This window comes from Salarias fasciatus, chromosome 14 (assembly GCF_902148845.1).
Source record: "Salarias fasciatus chromosome 14, fSalaFa1.1, whole genome shotgun sequence".
Lineage (NCBI taxonomy): Eukaryota > Metazoa > Chordata > Actinopteri > Blenniiformes > Blenniidae > Salarias > Salarias fasciatus.
The window spans coordinates 13,272,384-13,292,168 of NC_043758.1; the positions used below are offsets into that span (position 1 = coordinate 13,272,384).

Below are 19,785 nucleotides of genomic sequence, written 5' to 3' on the forward strand. Positions count from 1 at the left end.
CTTTAAAATTGTAGTTAGACTAAGACAGCTCAGCCCGGCAGAAATAAATGCAACAATCAGGTGCCTCAAATCATTATAATATGAATAATATAAACATTTATTTTTAAAGTAAGACTTGCTTAAATGTATATTACACACGCTGAAAGATATTTACACTGAAAGATGCTGATCTCTGAGCCATCCCCTGAGCTTTATTGTGAAGTGGCGGACCGGAAGCAGCTGTGGCTGTGAGAGGCTGAGAGCGGAGCGTTCAGCGGCTCAGTGCGTCGAGCGGAGATGGAAGGAGCGCAGCCGGGCAGCGAGCGCCTGTAGACCGGAGAGAGGAGCAGCAGCTGAGCCGGCTCCGGGCCAGAGCCCGGGACTGGGACGGGACCCGCTGAGAGAGCCCGGCGCCATGGAGCCAGTCCTGCATTGAGGTGAGCGCGCGGCGGCTGCTGCTGCTGCTGCTGCACGAGCCGCCGCAGCCCGCTGTCTCTTATTTACCGCGTCTGGACCATCCTGACATTTCTGATGAGGCTTTTTTTCCTCACACGCGGTGTGTTTGTGCGCGTGCAGACGCAGCGGTTAGGGAAAGCATCAGCATCGTGATGTGCGGAGGAAAACAACAACAACAACAACAAACCTGGAGGTGTCGAGGCGCGAGGAGGCTGCTGCGGTTTCCTCCTCCCGGCTCCTCGTCCTGCATCCAGCTGAAACCTGGAGAACAAGTGCAGACGTGTGGTGGTGGTTGGTGGTGATGTTGGTGGTGTGGCGGCTTGTTTGGGCTTTGCGGCGCGTGCACGGTGTGGATGAGGCTTCCTGGACTTTGAGGGGGCTCGCGGTGTGAAGGGGCTTTTCCCGATAATCCATCTAAATAGACTTTAGGGGTCAAAGTGTGGTCAGTGTCTTGGCGGCTCCGGGGCCTGCCGTGCTGTGGTCTGGTCCGGTCTGATGTGATGTGATGTGATGTGCAGGCCCGCTCCACATGAGCCGGACTCGGCGCGCGCACGCAGGGCTCCCATTCACCTCGGACCTGGATCTGTCAGCCATTCAGCAGGAGGCTGCTGCTGCAGATTCCCATTCATGAAGTCCAGCGTGCAGCAGCCTGCTCAACGATCCGCTGCTGCTGGCTTTAAATAGGCTCCCCGGGCCTGCAGCACAGGCCCGTTATAGGCCTGCTATTGACTTTCTCTCATATATCTCTTTATGGGCTGTGCGAGACAGTCACTTAATATGAAGCAATAAGTCTGATTTTAACTAGATACAGGGCTGCTCTTATGTATACCTCTCTGTATCAACCCGATATTGTTCATATGAGGCGCTGCTGCTGGTCTGGTGCAGGTTGTGACTGTGTGCTCAGTGCGGGAGAAACACTGACATGACTGAAGATCATCAGAGAAGAGTTTTATTACACACGACATACAATAGAATACATGATAATAAACTATTAAGTTTCTTATTCTATAACTAAATGCTGCCATATTGTGGTGGGGACATTGTGTGATTGATAAAAAGTGCATTTCACATTGAAACAATCATTTTCTCTCCAAAACCTGAAGTCCATAAGCAGATCATTGGATAAAATAATAGCTGTGACTATTCAATAGGACTTTATACTGCATTTCTTGATTTCTGTTCTGTATAAGAGGAACAAAATGGATATTTGGTACAGCATCCTTCAGCATTTTGCAAGTCCTTCAGACCAAAGTCGGGCAAACACTGTTGACATTAACCTGCACTGTTATGAGTTACTAAACATTTTTAAGATTAATTCATCACTTAATTTTCAAGGTGCATCTTTAATTGCCTTTATGTCACTGAATTTGTTTGAAGGTACAGAAAAAAGCTGCAGTATGTATCTTTATGAGATTTTATTTTGATCCAAAAGAAAAAAAAATATTGGATTTATTTGAAAAATACTGATGACATTCTTTCACGACGACCCTCATTTCTCAGACCTGTGCTCTTACGACATGTACGTATGAGATGTGTGTGTAGAAACCAACTCTCATATGGCCCAGTGTTTGTTTGAAAATCCTAAATGTAAGGAAACATCCCCCCATCTTCTCTTCTAATCTAAGTATGGTCACTGGGATCTGGAGTGTAAATTATCTAGAGATCAACCATTAATGTAAGAAGAGACGAGAGAATAGAATAACACACATACACATATAGAACTTCTGAGAAAAAGTCTTCTCCATAAGACTCGCCTCCGTCGGCTTCAGTGGGAAAAGGCAGAACTGGGTTGACTCTGTAATTTACGTGGCTACGTTAGTACGCTTGTTTTTTTTGACACAGCGTGAGATATCCTTCGTCAAGATGAGCCAGCATTGGCAAAATAGCAAGATCAGAGAGCTTCTCTTGATCCGTGGGGAAGAGTAGATTTGTCGACAGGTAACGGCGACTGTGCTCCTCGGCATTGTTCGATTGTTTACCTCGCTGTGCTTCGTCGCGCTGATGATGTCATGAACGTGAGACATCAGTGCAGGAAAACGCAGCCATGCAGCTCGCCTGCAGGCAGTGGGAAAGGAGTCAGATGCCGATCGAAAACACGGGTCAACAGGGGTCGAAAGGGGTGTTAGTGGCAAGAGAAAGAGCACTGTGATTTCAAAGAAACACAATAACATTAAAGGTGTCATACAGGATTTTCTCGAAAAGACGAAGCCAAACGTCTGTTCCTCACTTTCTGAACATCGCGCATGCGCCAGACCATCCGCCCGGCTCTCCTGCTTCTCCCAGGAAATGCGGAAGCGTGCGAGCGCGATCTCCTCTTCTCCGGGCGTGCACGGCTCTGTTTACAGTTTCTGCGATCGGCCTCGTTCATACATAAAGCTTGTTTTCCGAAACAGTTACAGTTTCATTATGTCAGACTCGCCATCGGTAAGTACTAGCTCAGAAGCTCACCGGCTACATAAACTCTGAATGCGCATGCGCAAAAGGGAGAAGCGTATTGGGCGCAGCACGGAACCGCCTTATGAAAGCAGCTCGTCAGAATGATTGACAAACAGACCCACCAATTATTTAGATGATCCACCCGGAAATCAAAGCAAATGGAACATCCTGTGTTACACCTTTAACATCTATTTTAATGCTTGTATTGATTGTAATTCATACTCTAACCATTAAACAGCAATTTTGTAATTAGCTTATTTCAATTTGGAGAATTTTTTTTTCAAATGCATGAAGTAACTAGTAAATAGACGTGAACATCTCCACCCTTTGTCCCTCTCCAAATCATCATGACTTACCATTTTTATTTAGGATTTTAGAATCAACACATACAACATGTAAGCAAACTTACAAGCCTTCAAAACCGAAACACCGACACAATTTATTTTTTTAATGACTTTTGCTCTGTGCTTTTAGACACACTCTCTGTGCACAGTGGTTTTACAGTATTTTTACCTCCACGAGAGGCCTGTGGTCATCTGTGAAATTAGTTAGACCTTGTGGGTGAGAGACAGGAAATAGAAGTCAGTAGCTCAGCGTGCATCTCCCACGCGCTCTGTCCTTTATCACGGGTTACCATATGGATGCCTGAGCTCGCTCAGCGTTTACATTGTCACGGCGTGCCGGAGGAAGCACCAGACAGCCTCCATGTGAGCGACACGCTAATGGACAGGAGTTAATATTGAGGCGATGAAGCCCTGCTGTCTTCGTCAGAAGTGGCTGAGAATGAAGAAAAAAAAAAGTCCAGGTGAAACGGCGAGCGCTGCTCAGTCTGTCCGTCTGCAGATTCAACTCTGGAGATCACATCCTCAGGAATGCCCATCATTTTCTCATCAGGATTGGCTTCTTATCATCGGTTTCATCTGTCTGCCTCCAGACAGCACAGATTTCATTGAGAATGTGTGGTGTGCCATCGTCATCATCATCATCATCATCATCATCCTTGTCGTCGTCGGCGGCGGCGGCCTCCTCCTCTGTGGTGGTCACAGCTCTGCCACATTAGGACTGACAGAAACTCTCACAAATTACATTTAGGCACATTGAGGAAGCACGAGGTCATCAGTGCTCAGGTCAAAGGTCGCTGACCCGCCGCTCTGAAGTGCACAGATCTAAAAGTGGGTGAATGTGGGGGTCTATCACTGCTGACCTCTGTTTCTGCTCTTACTCCTGCTGCAAACTCTGATCTCCGACCCTCGTCGTACCTCCCTGTTTCTGATCTCTTCCTCCTGGGACGTTTTATCTCGCGTCTCCATCTCCTCCCGCCTGTTCATCTGATTTCTGAGACTCTGCGACAGCCTGAATATCTGCTTTAATTTACTGGATTTTGACTTCTGAGGGTGAATCGGGATTGGCCTGACTCTGTCATTTATCACAAAACAACTAAAGCAGCGTCTTGTTCAATTGATCTCCTTCATTAACAATCAGTCTTAATTAGGAGTGATCTTTGAAGTCTCTGGATTTCATGCTGCTGCCAAATCAGTTTTAATATGAAAAGACAGTTCCCATGAGTCCATGGTGACATCTAACAATATCACAAGTAAAGTGGGCTTTGATAAGGTGTGATTTTTCTTCTTGAAATTTTGTTGGATCAATTAGCACATGTGGTTTACCTTAAAATACAGAATTGTCATCTAGTTGTGTTTTATTCATCATGTTTCCCCTCATGTTAACCTCAGATATTAATAAGAATGAGAGAAGCAACAGTCTGGATGTCCTCTAATGATAAATACATGATCATGTGGTGCTTGTATACATACTAATGTTGACAGTATGCAACCGCTGTGTAAAAGTATGTACTGTGTTTATCTCTGCAAGTGCATGAAGGTATGCACAGCTTTAAAAACACAAATGTGCGCACAGCCATTCCACTTGGCTGCAGTGTGATTGCCTGCCAGCCTGGACGGCGTCGGCTACCCACAACACCACAGTATTAATCAGGCCGACGTGAAGCCCGGCTGTGCTCGGCTCTCCTGCGAGGCCGAGCCCGAAGTGAGCGGATCTTGTACGATGTGTTTTGCAGGCTGTGGCCGATCATGTCTCGCCGTGCAGTAATGTCTCTTTCCTCTGCTCCCCGGTTAGTTTACTGTTACAGACAGAAGTCCCGACCATCTGACAGGGACACCAGCCCCGCTCCCCGGGTGGAGGAGGAGGGGGGGGGGGGGGGGGGGGGCACAGTCGTGGTAGATCTTTACAAGCGATAGGGAAGAGATAGAGGAAGGACTTCTGAGCCCTGAAGGATGGAGGTGAACATTTTTAGTCTTTTCTGCTTCTGGTCCAGTGAGGCTGAAAAAAGAAAAAAAAAAAAAGAGTTGTAGGGGATGTAAAAACCTGCATGGTGCCTCGGCTCCCCCTTGTCCGGTAGTATGTCTCCCTTTCTTTATGCGCCCCTTGTCTCCTCCACCTCCACACACTCACTGATTGTTTTAGCAGCTGGCCTGTGGAGCGAAAAACATGCCCCCCTCCTGTGGTGGAAAAACAATCTAAATCACTGGCGAAAGTTAAAGTGAAACAAAAAAAAAAAATACAAGATGCAAAAGTACTTGACTGTAACTTAAAGGCCTGGACTGAAAATCACCACAAATAAAAGGCGCCAGGAGAAGAGTCAGAGGTGCTTCAATCAGTTTAATCAACATGTCAGAAGAGAAACAAAAAAGTGGCAATATGACATGTTGGCGATGAACACATGAGAAATGGATCTGCAGAAGCCTTCAGGTTTACAGCTTTATGGTGAAGTTTAACAGTTTCTAGACTGAAATCTGACTTTCTATAAAAACGGCAGACGTACAAAGTCTGGGACAGGACATAAAGATACCGAATGAATTAGATGTAAAGGAGTCGGGTTTTTGACTCAGGATGTGTCAAACTGCATCTCCTGTCCGGTGAAAAATCTCTCAGAATTGCCGCCTGAACCTCTGATTCGCGAAGTTCGCTGTCAGGTTTTACAATGACGATTCTATTCTGTTCTGGAATTTAAAGACTTTACTACATGTGCCTGCCAAAATAGCTTATTAAACAAAAGTTTGAAAACCTTTTTTACTCATACTTCAGTTCAGAGTTGAACCCTCTGCTGCCCCCTGTGGCCATCAGGTGAAAAGCAAAGTTGAAAACAATATAGTGAAATCAGAGTCTTCCTCACTGACATACGGTGAAGGCCAGAGCCTTCATTATGAAAACGATTCCTAGATGTGCTTCAGAGTCTACAGAGAGTAATGCTGTGGTTCCGTTGACATGTGCAAATCAAATTCAGAGCTGGCACCTCTGTGATCGCAGATATCTTTGAAAGAGGTCCCAGACCTGGATTTGGGAATCGTAGCTCTTGGCTTTACAATGGAGAACTGATTACAACCCCTCCAATCAGCCCGGATGCTCGTTATTTACTGAGACCCCCTGAAGACCATAAAGGATTTCTTTCTGACCGCCACAGTGAAGAAGTCACTGCAAACAGGGGAGTTTTTACTCTACTAAGCAAAACATTGTAATTCTAGTAAAGGTTTGTTATTTATGTATTTTCTTTTTTTCCCCCCAAATGTGCGGGGACATACTTTCATGCGTGCACATTTGGAATTTACAGCTTTGTGAGTAAAGCATCCAGTTCCTCTTCTGTAGGTCTTCCCGGTCATGGAGCAGCAGTGAGGGTTATTGGTCCCTTCATCAGTGACGCTGAGGAGTCCTTCATGTTTTGGTGACCAACAATCACGTGATGAATCACATGCATTTTATTCCATAGTGTTTTTTTTTTCTCTGAACAAGATTTCAAAGTTTGTACAACTCTCAGAAAAAACACGTACATTCGCACTGCAGTTTAATCCCCACTGATTCCTTCTTATTCACTTCTTTCCATTTGCTTTCTCTGCAATGATTCTTAACTTTACATCCATCTGTGTGCTTTTACAATATTTAGTCTGCTCCAGTCTGCTGATCCTGAGAAAACCATAATGCTGTCCACTTCCTCCAGCGTCTCACGGCTTCAGTTTCATGCTGACTCGATAACTGTGTGTGTGTGTGTGTGTGTGTGTGTGTGGGCGCGGCAAGCATACACTCACTTCAGTATCCTTGAGGCACATACTCATCTCTGCGGAAGGGCAGAAGTTTGAGAAACACACCTCTGTGTGTGTGTGTGTGTTGTTTTCCTGCTGAATGAGTGGAAAGTTGGCCCTGTGCAGCTTTTTAAATAGCTGAATGGATATTGACTTCCTCATTGGCAGAACCTCATTGATGCGCGCGCGCGCGCACACACACACACACACACACACACACACACACACACACACACACACACACAGAAGAGGTTTGAAATGATGACAGTTAACACTTTGATTATCAGCTGTTGAATTCGTACTTGTTGTGACTTTCCAGTGAGAGTGAATGAATGGAAATTTTAATGAATGAAGTCAATGTGCTTATAAATGAATGAACCTTCAAACTTTTGTGATCTGGGTCCACTGATCATGTTATGAAACTGATATGAAACTGAGTGAGGGGGTTTGCAGCCTTTTTTATAGAGAACCTGGGGATCTAAGAAAAAAAAAACTAAACTAACAGCACAAGTGACAGATTTATTTATTCAGATTTTTGATATATTTAAAAAAAAAAAACATTAACTGTGTGGAGCGGTGAACTCGCCATCTGCGACATGGGGGGTTTACCCCATGGCTCAGCAGGTGGTTTTAGTTACATAACCCTCCTTATGACTGTGAACTAACTTCATCCTATGGCTGTAGGATTGTCATGAATTTACAATAAGTGAGAAAGAAAAATGTAGGGTGCAATATTTCCTCATTTCAAAGGGTCACTGCTTGTCTATGATATGTATATCTATGTTTTGTATATCTATGCATGAATAGGTTTTTTTATTTTTTTAAGCAGATGTGCTTATATTGATCCAACCAGCAGTGGAACAGCGGTAATATTGGATGAATGGTTTTTTAATGAACCTTCACGTGTGTACGGCCAAGTTCATCTGATATTTTAACACGCCGTGTCTCTGCAGTCAGTTAGTTGGACAGATGATTTTATAGCCCAAGATCAGGCCTGACTGAGCCAACAGAGAAGGTCCAGTCATCGTTCCTGATTTAATTTGGTGTCATTCAGGTGTGAGGATGTGTCGGTTTATTAAAAGGTCTCATGTAAAAACCCACATATGTTGTTTTGGGAGTCAGTGAAGACATTGTATTGTTCAGATGAGGATGAGTTGCTCTGTTTTCCTGCTCGGATGCGTCTCCTCCACCTGAGGACAGGTTATGGAAGCGTCTCCGTCTTGGGACCTGAGCTTCAGTCGGAGGGGAGGTTGTGGGAGCGAGAGCGATGCTGCTTACTCATGTTTCTTCACTGCTCAACCAACCAGCGCTGAGAGGCTGTCCGGAGTTCAATGACAGCAGTGTCAGAGTTACACTAGAGAGCCTGCAGGCTGGACAAAAGGTGAGCCGCGATGAATGAAGGCCAGAAATTAAAAGTCACTATCTGTGAAGTGTGCACACACACACACACACACACACACACACACACACACACACACACAACCTTCCAAATAACCACAAAGCATAAAATGCGGCTCTATGAAGAAAATGAGTTTTAATATACATTTAACTCTATAATATAAAATAATGACAATAATTATAGTAAAACATTATTTGCAAAGAAAATATGAAATAGATTTAATTAGAACCCCTGTTTTGACATTTTGTTTTTCTTTAATTCACTTTCTGTTCTCTCAGTTGAATGGGCTTATCCACACCGAGGCATCATGTGTGCAACATGTGTGTGTGTGTGTGTGTGTTGCATAAAGAGGTGTGTGCAGTTTTTTTTTACTCCTTTCTCATAAAGTTGCTTCGGATCTGAACTCTGTTTAGTTTGGAAATCCTCTTAAGAACCTTGATTTGAATACCCGTCTGTTTTCTTGGTACTTCTTGTGTTTTTTGTTGTTTATGCTGGACATAACGGACCGGGACCCCGACGCAGGAAGCTCCCGGGCTTCACCGCAAAATGTGTTAAAGGTTCACCCACCAACTCCAGCTGTTTTTCTGGACCTCCTTTATGCTTTCTTTCCATTTTTAATTTGTATACATAAGCTGGCCAGATGAGGGTTCGCCTCCACACAGTGTTTTTTTTTTTTTTTTTTTTTTTTACTTTTTCCATGTATTTCAACCTTATGTTTCATAAATGAATACATAATCATAGTTTTTAACAAAAAACATAATTTCTCACTGATGAACTCATGAATGATGTGAGATTTACTTACTTTCTTGAATTGGACAATCCAGTTTTATACCAGTTAGGTTTATTTTTCTTAGAGGTGGAACTTTTTCGTTTCTTCTGTGATGCAGCTGCCCCTTATTTCCACCTTCAAAGAAGGAGAAAGAAACAATCAAGTAGTATTTACAGGACAACTACAAGGAGTTTATAACAAACATAATATGGCAGGAAAGACCAGGGACATCGGCAAGAAGTAATATAACAGGAAGACTCAGAGAACAGGAAGTAGTTAAACCAAATGGGAATGTGGTTGCTTGGAAAAACATCAGAAAACACACAAAAAACACAGGGATTGACAGTAGGAGGACCTCCAGCCCTCCTTGTTCTACATGAAGCCAAGTGTGGATGTAAAACAGAATCATTTGTCCACAGTGTCAAGATTCCTTATTGACGTTTTCACACATAAGAAAAACATTTCGATTGTAGCCTTTTCTTTAATGTTTTTCTTTAATCCAGTTTTTTCACTTCCTTTTTTCCATTCAGGTTATCTTACCAGGTACAGCAGCTTAGTTTCTCTGCGTGAAAAACTCAGAAATGTTTCTTCAGTGTCCCGGTTCTTTTATCAGATCCTCTTTCTGATCGGGCATTTTGCTTTTTTCAGAGAAGAAACAAGATGCAGCAGTCGACTTGTAGCTGAGCATTGCATGTCAGACTTAATTCCAGCAGAGGGTTTTATTTTTATAATTTTTTCATTCTAATCCTTTCGGAACAGACAACCCAGACTGATGCTTTTCAAAAAATGACAATAAAGCTGCTTGCAGGAGAAATTCCAGGAAACTCTGCCATGCAAATATATGCGTGATTTGATTTAGAAGTGCGATTTCAATAAGCAAACATTTGAGCTCCCGCTGTGACGGGACTGCCAAGAGTGAGGAGGGGTGGGCTGTCATTGGATGTTGCTACTGACACTATGTTAGCATGAGTCTGTGTGGCGAAGAGTTTGAGCTGTGATGTGATGTGGTTTGGCACTGCTGGGGCCGAGAGGGATGCAGCTCAGGGAATTGAATCATACACGCTCACATGCTGAGGAGCAGAGGGACGAAAAGACGACGGAACTGTGGACTTTAGAAATTGCTCATTATGCTGAGAAAAGAGAAGAGTTAGACGGACGGGACACAGAGCCCTGTGATCAGTTCCTGTTGGATCCGCGATGGCGTTAACCCGCTCTGACAGAACTCACTTCCGGATAATTCAAATAATCAGAGTGCACGTCAGAAATCATCTCTCGGTAAAGCTCACAGCTGATGGAGGCCGAGCTTTCTGGATCATTGCCTCTTGATCTGCCGTCACATTAGATCTCTTCCAAGGTGAAATCAAATCTTTATGACGTTTTAATTCTGCTCATAATCTGCAGCCCACACTGGTCAAAGTGAATAAACACCTTTCATTACTAGGTAACTTCTAATTTTCAGGCTGCTTACATGATATTTGAAAGAACAAACAGGCTCAACCTCACTGGACATAAAGAAACATTTCCATCTGAAAGCATCACCTGCTTTCTCTGAAACTGTATTAAAATGTATTATTACACACAGTGACATGACCAATATTCAGTATTTGAAAAGATCAAATCATGATGAATATTATGTTTTTTACAACCTTAAAATGTTTTATTCCTAAGTAAAAAGTTACAACTTAAGTTTTTAATTCTTTTTATAGTCAAATCATGACAATTACATTACAGTAATACTAAATTAGGTGTATTTTGTGCTGGGAGTTTTAAACTGTTGAAAATTGAACAGCTTGATGTTGAGCTCTCAGCTGAGTTGTAGAGATGACTATTGCCTTTCATATCTACATAATTAGCAGGTTTGATGAATAATTATTGTAATGCATCCTTCATTACCAAGAGAATATCACACTTATGCCAATCTTGCTATGTCTGAATGTTTAAAATTTGCGTGTGAATGGGTGAATGTGCCTGATAATGTAATAATGTAAATCACTTTGAGACTGCTGAAGCGGCGGGAATGTGCAGTAGAAATGAAATCCATTAACTGTGTGGCGTTGGTTCCTGGCCTCATGAGCTCCACCTTTTTTAAAATTTGGCATCGCTTTGAGGCCGAACAGCTGATCAGCGATTTGTGATTATATTTGATGGAAGTACATAAAGAATAAGTCTAGAGCTCATTATTATTTTTGTGCGGGATGGAAGCGTTGCCACACAAATACGTTCTGCCTATCCGTTGTAACGCTCTGCTCCGCTTCCCTCTCCGCAGCCTCTCCTCGGTGGGTTGGCATGGCCCAGTGATGAACGGAGCGGCGGTGCCCGGTAGCCCGGAGCTCTCCTCCGTGCCCGCTGCCTGACTGGCGAGAGTTCTGCGAGCTCCATGCCCGAGCCTCCGCTGCAGACTTCGCTGACAAGTTCCAGCGCTTCCTGTCGGAGAACCCGTGCTACGACTCGCCCGCCGATGCCAGCTTCTCGCAGCACTTCGCCCATCACTTCCTGGAGTGCTTCTCGGCGGCGCTGACCCAGGCCCGGGAAAACCAGGCGTCGTCGCCCGGGGAGGACGGCTCCGCTGCGGCGCCCAAGTACAGCATCGTTCCTTTCCTGGGGATCCAGGGTTGCCCGCTGTCCTACGGCCACGACTTCTACCAGAGACGCAAGGACGCCGGGGCTTCCAGCGAGTCCTTGGACAGCATGGACAGCGGAGGGGGCGGGATAGATGGGGGAGGCAGCGGCGCGACCCCGCCAGGGGCCCCCAGGCGGCCCACAAGGTGCCGGCTCTCGGACAGTCCCGCAGCTCGGCGGTCGTCCGTCAGCCACCCGAAGGCGCGCTTCAAGAAGGGCTTCTCTCTGAGGAACATGAGCCTGTGCGTGGTGGACGGCGTGAAGGAGATGTGGCATCGGCGGGCCTCCCCCGAACCCGACGCTCCCTCCGGGGCCAGAAAGACCAACGGGGGAGTCGGAGGGGCGGGGGGGGGAGCGGCGGCGGGAGGCGAGGCGGCAGCGGGGGAGAGTGGTCCCAGAAGCTGCGGCTTCCCAGGGCTCCCAGGGCCACAAGGCCGAGCTGCTGGAGATCCAGAGGGAGGGGGCGCTGCGCTACATGGTGGCCGACGACACAAACTGTATGGGAGCAGCTCAGTGGCAGAAGTGCCGCCTCCTGCTGAGGAAGACCAAGAGGGACGAAGGAGGGAGAGATTCCTGCTGGAGTTCTACGTACCACCCAAGGTGCAGAAGCACACGCAGAAACACGGAACCGTTCAGCAAATAAATACTTCAGGATTAGTTCAGTTCCAACAGTTAATCTCTTTGAGTCCCGGGTGACATAATCCAGTTACTTCTATTTTTTTATCATACAGTCAGAGTTTACTTTCTGTCCAGCAAAGCAACAAATCCAAACATGAATCACAAACCAAATTTCTTATCTCTGTTGCCTTTACATTTCTCAGCTTTACCATGATGGGAAAAAAAACAGAAATAATGTTGCAGACTATAGTTACGTACATCTCTGCACATATTCACTGCAGTCAAATATAAAATGTGCACTTAGTTTATGGCGACCTGATCACTGTATAGCTTATCAAACGCTGTTGAATGGCATAACTCCACAAAAAAAGTCCCACACATTCAGTTGTATCTCAGTAGCTGAAATTATTGGATGGAAACTTGTTGACATGTCCTTCAAGGATTTACTTTTTACTTCAATACCATTCACAGAGACGTGGAAGCACAAAGATCTCCATTTTATTTCAAACAAGCACATTACTTTCCCTGACCGAGTGTTTTCTCTCTCGACAGAAACTGTAGTAGCGATCAGACTTCTAGGTTTCGCCTGATGACTCACTGCTCAGAGAACATCCACTCCTGCAGCCTCTTCCCTCCCAGACAGTCAGACGTTAGCTTGCCTGACGTGAACACATTTCTCACCAAAAACATGAAGTAAAATTAGGAAGCAGCAACTAACCCTTTTGGTTTTCATTGAGTTTCTTCATTTTTAAACAAAATTGACCTTTTATTCTTTTTTCACCTAATTTTTTTGCTGATTTCCAAGTTTCCAAATCTGATTGCTCATGGGGAAAAAAATCCAGAACAGACTTTTAATCTAAGTGACAATAGTTACAGCATTTCACAAACTCCAGATTTATATTTAACGTGGTGATGAGGCTCTGCTGACTCGGACAAACACGGGTCAACCCACACGCTCCTGTGCATGTAGGCGCTCGTTGCATTTGTCTATATGGGATTTCCAGATCATTGCCCCTGACCTTAAGTGGGCCATGAGGCTGTGCAGCTGAGTGTGTGTAAATCTGCCGCTGTCCTTTGATCATGGCTGGTGGGAATGTGGGGGGGGGGGGGGGGGTTAAGGACAGGTGGGAGTCTGGCATGGGAGGGGGGAGAAGGAGCCGGTGGAGAAAACCAGAGGCTGTGAGAGTGGAGAGCCGGAGGAAGCTGCCACATTGATTTCTATAAGGCGAGGGGATTACTGAGTTTCCCTTTAGTGTGCAAAAATAAATATCGATCGCTTCCGCGTCTTTGGCAGACTGCTGCGGCGACAAACTGAAAATAGGAACTGAAATAGTTTTGACTCACCTGAGCTCTGCGGAGTCAGAGAAAACCTGAGCTTCGGTAGTTTGATCTGCCGTGTCCCATTAGCATCCACACACCAGGAAATCATTATCAGCCGAGTGGAGCGGGTTCGGAGTGTGTGACATTTTAATTAAACACACGCTCACATATCTCGACAGGCCCGCTCCGCAGACCCTCTGCCAGCTGTTTTATCACCGCCGTCCCATTCAGATCTTACAAATCACAGTGCAGAGTCAACAGTGTCGGAAAGATAAACCGACTCATAAAATCTCACTCCTGCCCGCTCTTGGCTCCGGCTCCACGTCCCCGTCAGGGTCATCAATCTGCCGGCTGCCGTGTGTGGCAGCGACGGCACACTGCAGTACGCTAACCGCCTGCATTATGACGCAGCAGCCGGGCCCCCGGATGACCCGCTCGCCGCTTCGCACCGCGCAAAGCGGCAACGTGCAGCGACGCACCAGAGAAAGACTCCCTCATTCTAGTGTCACATGTTATGGAGTGCAGCATTCGTTTCGATATATCCTGTAAAATGGCAGTCTGCCAGGAGCTACTGCCGTTAACTCACCGATATTCACATCCAAAACATTTTCTAAAAATAGAAACAATTATTTGTGTGTAAGCAACGACCATCTGTTCCTTATTAGAGGTGATGGGAACATTTTGGAACACAAATATAGTTTCAAAAATTATTTCCTTTCTCAATGATGAATACAAAATGCACCATTGCATACTTGTGAGTTCATTAAGAGAATCTGAATAACAGTATCAAAGTCTTGAGCACTCACCTGAAAGATATTCTAAAACATCACCAGAGCTGTTTTCCATCTTAAGGTAAAGCTTTTACTGCTTCATATGTCTGACTGTTCCCAAACCTGCCTGTGAAATGAAAAACGTTTTAAAATCATGAGTGTGATGGAAATCAAACTTGAAATTACATGCGCTGGTCTGAAAGATTTCTGTGAGGCGAACTCTTGCATGTGAGGAAGGTGTTTATGACCGACAGTGCAGCCAGCAGGCGGGCCCGCCGTCCAGATCACTCCACATTATTTAGCTTCTTTTTTCACAGGGCTGTCACGAAGATAGAAAACCCCAAACAAGTTAAAGTAGACTAAATATTGGACTCAGGAGTCTAATAATTTATTCATATGTGCAAGAACTTCCCAGAATTTCAGCCATAAATAAAGATAAAACAGTTTGTGTTGTTTATATTGTAATAAGCATCAGTTAATATTTGTAATTCCAGTGTGCTTCAAGTTATTTTAATGATTGTTTTCTCACTATTTCAAGTTTATTCTCATCATCTACATTTCAGTGCAGTGACGCCACCAGACACGCTTCCCATGTTACTGTGCTGGTTGACGTTTGGTTTGTGTTGTCCACAGCGGAGAGGTGCAGGAAAGAGTCAAATGGTTTAATACAGGAAGTGGCTTTTTGACATCTGATCCAGAGAGAGGAATTGTGGGCGTGGACGGCAGCCAGCTGCACGGGCAGATCAAGAGAGAACAGTGTTGCTCCAGACAGATCAGCTGATAAGCTTCAGCCAGGCTATCAGTCAGCTTCCTCCATGCACTGCATCTTCTGAGACACGCACACACACACACATACACACACACCCCTCATCAGATCTGTTAAGATTATCGTGTAGGTCCAACTCTCTGCAGAGGGCAAATGGAGGCCAGCCCATTTTCTGTGTTCACCATCTTGTAAACTGTTTCTGTTAATGTTTGTTTGTCAGTCAGCAGGAATAATCGCTGTGAAACAGAAGACTGTAAAAACTGAGCCACGAGGTTCCTTTGAGAGTTTCGCAGTTTTTCTTTTTGCTCTTTTGCTTCTTTAATGGCATTTGATTTATCTATAAGCTGCTGCTGCACCAGTAAACCAGACTGTATGTTGCAGGAGTGGAAAAGGGCGTACACGTTTCAAACTTAAGACAGACGATGGAGAGGTACCATTCAAACTTTCCCTCACCCTTAATTTAAGCTAAAATAATATACTTACTCCTTTTATGGTGGCTGAAAATGTCTGCTGCAGGATGTGACACAGGATGTAATTAAACATCGAGCTTTTCCTAATGGCTCACTCTGGTTTTGGTGATAGCACAGCGGCACAAAACAGCCCCAAAACACAGGAAGTGATGCATCAGACGGTTTCTCCGCAGAATTAAAAGAAATCTGAGTTATACAATTAAACAGTCTGCTGTGATGTGCAAGAGACTTCCAAGATGTTTATGTTAAGCAGGAATTCCCAGATAAATAATGACTGGAATGGCTAACCCTGTATACCATGAAGGAACACGTAGTTTGAAGCAGCGTTTTTTTTCATTTTAGACTGTTTTGATGCAACATATTAACACGCAGCAACACAAGTGACATCTCTCCCTAAAAGAGACTTTATTTATAATTCCTTGACTTCTTCAGATAAACATGGCTGGAGTCCATACTGACCTTAGAAATTCACATACATACAAAAATTCCCCTCTTAGTTTATTTCATGAAATGTAAACTCTACAACAATAAATATTAATACAACTTCAAAAACTTGATCTGTTTCACTTCGTACATATAAATGCACCAAATCAAATTAATGATTGTAGTTCTATAAAATTAGAATAACAGGTTTTCAATACATAAACATGACATTTTGCGATTAGATCTTGTTTTTTTTTTTTTTTTAGCTTTTCTGAGATATTTTTGTGTCCTTGTGACAAGATACCTTAAAAATGTTTGAGATATTAATTGGAAGTCAAGTGAAGTAACTTTCTCCTCATCTTGAGTGTTAAAGTTCTGCAGCATTGTGATGTTGGCCTGTTTGTGTTGCTTCTAGTCCTCCAAGCCCAAAGTGAGCATCCCTCTGTCGGCCATCGTGGAGGTGAGGACCACCATGCCGCTGGAGATGCCTGACAAGGACAACACGTTCGTCCTTAAGGTAAGATCTGCACCAGTGTTTACACCACACTCTTGACAGAAAGAGGCTAAAAATACATCAAAACTGAGGCTGAAAAGAAGTGTAGTCTCTTGTAACCCTTTCAGCACAGCTCAGAGTGTTTGTCTGCTTCCACAGGTAGAAAACGGCGGCGAATACATCCTGGAAACCATCGACTCCCTGCAGAAAAACTCGTGGGTCGCCGACATCCAGGACTGCATAGACCCGGGGTAAACCGCCAGATAAATATTTACTGTTGACTGAAGATGAAGGACGAGGGGAAGGGGGCCACGGTGGAAGAGTGAATGAGAAGGGGGGACCAGGGGAACACACACAGTCATTAATCATCCAGTGAGTTGACTTTTTGACAGGTCGCTCGAACACAAACAGCGGCGAGCGCGCACCGCCGACATTCCTCCTCAGTTTGTGGAATTAGTGGAAGCTAGCCGGTGCAACTCGGGACATAAACAGAGACATTATTTGTGTCCGTGTTTGTGAATTCGTGCACGCTGCGATGGGACTGGTGTTTATTTGCACGTGCACGCGCACGTGTATGCGTTCCTGCGGTCGAGCTGAGCGGCCTGCTTGTGCGCAGGGACAGCGGCGACGACATCGAGCTGGCGTCGTGTCCCCACGGCCAGGCCTCCAAGGACTGCTCCATGGTGGCCTCCTGCAGCTGCGAGCTGCTTTCTGAGGGTGAGCGAGGGCGCCGCGGGGCCACGCCGCGTCATATTGACCTGCTGACGTGCTAAAATCGTGGTTGCAGGAGTGTATCGCGCTCCGGAGAGGTCGTGTGCCGCGCGGCGGAGCATTACAGCGCCCCCTCGGTTCGATGCAGGGAACCTCCGTTCACCCAGCACCCGTCCCACATGCCTTTAGAGCGCTTCCTCCAGTCCCCAGAGGCCCAGGGCTCCGGCTCCTCCACAGGTGAGACACCAGCGTCTGAACAGGTGAATACTTCATGAATGTGAAACACAGGGTCATGGTGAGTGGTTGGAGAGAAAAGACTGAATCCATACTGTTTTTGGAACTTTGTTCAGAATTCCGTTCATTAGTTTGTCTCAGCCACGGTTCCGCCACTTTGTCAGGTGGTGGTGAAGGAGCGAAAGAGTCAGACGGAGATGCCAGCCTGGCGGGTTACCCGTGGTTCCACGGGACGCTGTCTCGTGTGCGTGCAGCTCAGCTGGTGCTTGCCGGCGGGGCGAGGAGCCACGGGCTCTTTGTGATCCGCCAGAGCGAGACGAGGCCCGGCGAGTACGTCCTCACCTTCAACTTCCAGGGCAAAGCCAAGGTGAGACCGCGAGAGGGAGGGAGAAGGGTTTTGCTGACCGAATGACCGGTGTTATGAAAATTCCTGTTTTACTTGACGAATATCCTGATGTTCTTACTTATGAGTTGAGTTACTGATTGTTTCGCTGGGACTCACAGCAGACCAGCTTGTTCAGGCCTTGGAAAAAGTTGCAGTAATGTCAGTGTCGTGCGTCCTTATGTAACGTGAGCCCTGCCCATCACATCCTGCCAGCCGGCAGCGTTGAGGAAGTGTCAGCTGCCTCCTCTTCCTCTGGTGTCAGCTTCGGCATGCTGTCACTCTGCTCCGACTGCCAGATAATGTCCTGACCTCCTTCTTGACGTGTGTTTGTTTCAGATGTTCGCTCTGTGTCACACTGCAACTCTGTCCCTCTGTGTTTTATGTCTTCCCTCTCCATTCCTCTTCCATTCACACCTCTGCCTGTAACTCCCCTCCGCTCGGCGTTTGGTTCTGATCCTTCGCTCTCCTCCCCAGCACTTGCGTCTGTCAGTGAACGAGAACGGGCAGTGCCACGTCCACCACCTGTGGTTCCACACCGTGTCGGACATGCTGAGACACTTCCACGCCCACCCGATCCCCCTCGAATCCGGAGGCTCGGCTGACATCACGTTACGCTCCTATGTGCAAGTGCAGCGAAGCTCCGCCGCAGGTGAACAGCGCGTACAGGTTTTTGAAAATGATTAGGAACAAAGGTTTTCTTTGATAACGGGACATAAATCGAGTCTCCTCCATGAAAGGGACCGACACAGCATCAGGTGTTTGGAATAATTTAAGTCATTGTGCTTCCAGGTGGCACAGAGCAGGAACATCTGAGATCACGAAGTCAGTGGAAGTCAAGAATTTTCAAACTGAAAATTGTTCCCAAGTGTTCCTGCTGCGAAACGATGCCGTCCGTCAGCAGCCGCTCAGTGTAAAAGTCTCCGAGGGGAGGAAGACATCTGTTTGTGATCTTCTCTGCAGCCCTCACCACCCGCTGTCGGTTTCTCATTTTCTCCATTTGCCTGAATGAAAACAGTAGTTTGGACTACAGTTTAGATTGTTTTTGTTTAGGATGCGATATGGAAAATTTTAACCGATACCGATAACTGATTATTAACTACTTCTCATGGCCGACACAGATAACCGATAAATTCCTATTTTTATATTCATAATCTTAAAATAATCTGAAGATTGTGTACCAAGGAGAATAAAACATTGAAGATGCAATGATGAAAAGTAATACTTTAGTATTGACTGTAACACAAACAACAGTACAGACTCTTCACATGTTCATTTATTTTTTGCGAAAATATTAAACAATTACAATGAGTAACAGTCTATTTTTTTCAAAAATAAATCAAAATAAAATCTCCTGTAATTGTTTACACATGGTCAAACTTCTCAAAACTCAGTGTATCAAATATAATGACATCAAATCCCAACTTAAGCAAAAACTGCATCCTTTAAGAAAAGGGTTTCACAGAACTGTGACTTGTTTTTCTGCCAAAAATGAAGTATTTTTTTCAACTATGAAATAAATTAAATGCATTGACATGTCAGCCTCACATCTAAAACTAGGGGTGACAACGTTTACAATTTTTTTCTACACACGGCGTCATAGATTTATCTTTTTCTATTGCAGTTGTGCTAAATGACCACAAGATGGCTCTGTCTCCTTTGAAATACACATCTCATAATTCCATTAAATCACAGACATTCCACTGGTTATCAGACAAAAGGGTCATTCCAGCTGTTAACTTGATGGTATGTTCACTAAGTGTCTTGTCACATTTCTTGAATTTGTTGTATATAAATCGTTATCTGCAGTCCCTTGTGAAAGGCTAGCGCGAGCTAGCGTTTAGGC

General features: G+C 45.1%; 1 pseudogene; it reads left to right on the plus strand.

Annotated features, from left to right (window-relative positions):
- The first annotated feature begins 246 nt into the window (after positions 1-246).
- The window catches only part of LOC115400742 (homeobox protein cut-like 1), a 54,359-nt pseudogene continuing 34,820 nt past the window's right edge, over positions 247-19,785 (plus strand).